Here is a 1,431-nt window from a genome sequence, read left to right as displayed (position 1 = left end):
ATGTATGATATTTAGATTTTGATGTTAAGGCCTTGAATAGGAGAAAAACTCTCGCAATTGATGAATAAAATGTTTGTACCACTTTTTGAAAATACAAATATAGAAAATGAAACAATTACATATCTTTTCTAAAGACTTTGGTGATGAATAACTATAGTAAAATGAAGAATTAATAACAAAATTCATAAACACTAAGAATCAAATATTTTTTGTTTTAAGATTAAAAAAATATTTCATTTATTCTTTGGATGAAATATTCTTGACAATTTATCGTAAGGATGTATCCTCCCGAAAACACTTATATTATCAAATATTCAGAAGTAGATTATTAACGTGATTCTCCACCGCGTGAAGCTCGAAATATTTACCTAGTTAAGAATAAAATATAATCTTGTCTAAATTTAAATATTTTCAATTTAAAATCATCCTTTTAATGACGATTTTGTATAAATTAAAAAATAAATTAATATAGAATAGCGACCTTCTGTTGTCACTATTATTTATTTAACGCGGTTACTTTTTCTTTATCTTTAAAACGAACCTCAGGACATCGGTATATTTTCTTTTATCTATTTACTTTTAATAATTAATTGTTTAATTTGTTCTTATAACCTTCAATATCTTGTCTCATTTTATGAAATAGACCAGAAAATATGGTAAAGAATCGTACAAAACAAGTTCTATCAAGATTTATAAGTTTGAACTTAAATGGATGTGTTGTATTGTTTAATTCATTGGAGACGTATGAGATATGTTTAGTATAACAAACCAAACACCACAATAACTGCTTACTGCTGTGATTCTGATTGAATTTTCTGCTCCGCTAGATGTTTTGTCATCTCGATTACACTGCATACTCAGGTATTACATCTGCTTTAGCGATTCAGATGGATATGATATGCTGTTTTGTAGAACTATATTTCAAATTTATAAGCTTAAGCTGAATCTATAAACATACTTTTCTGTTGATACCAGGCAATCATGAGAGCTGATGATTTAATACCAACTGCTCCATATTCTACTAAAGATGAAGAGATCTCCGATCAAGTGTCTTCATCTTGTCTTTTTTTAATACTCTTGTGAATAATTGGCTCATTATTGTTATTATTTCTCCTAATCTTTTTCAGTATCAATGTATCTGCATTTTGCCAAATCTGTTATTCATGAAATCACATCAGTACTCGGATATACTGTTTCAGGTAAGAATTGTGGTACACCTGAACTTGAGTTTATATTTTCCTTCGATTAGTGGTATGGGTTTTCTTCTTTCTAGATTTTTTGGTACACTTGAACTTGAGTTTAAATAAGTGTGGGTTTTCTTGTTTCTAGATTTCAACCAGGGTATATAGCGGAACACTACAGATTAACGTTTGTCCTTTATTTGTTACCTATTCTGTTCCTTTTTTTTTGGTGGTGGGGGGGGGGGGGGGG

At 29.4% G+C, this 1,431-nt stretch overlaps 1 long non-coding RNA gene across 1 annotated transcript; it reads left to right on the top strand.

Annotated features, from left to right (window-relative positions):
- The first annotated feature begins 743 nt into the window (after positions 1-743).
- Positions 744-1,371, top strand: LOC114076471. The gene is made up of 2 exons (XR_003577428.1): positions 744-861; positions 976-1,371. It is a non-coding gene; the product is annotated as an uncharacterized LOC114076471 (long non-coding RNA).
- Positions 1,372-1,431: the final 60 nt, after the last annotated feature.

This window comes from Solanum pennellii, chromosome 1 (genome assembly GCF_001406875.1).
Source record: "Solanum pennellii chromosome 1, SPENNV200".
NCBI lineage: Eukaryota > Viridiplantae > Streptophyta > Magnoliopsida > Solanales > Solanaceae > Solanum > Solanum pennellii.
This window is presented reverse-complemented; position numbering and strand designations above follow the sequence as displayed.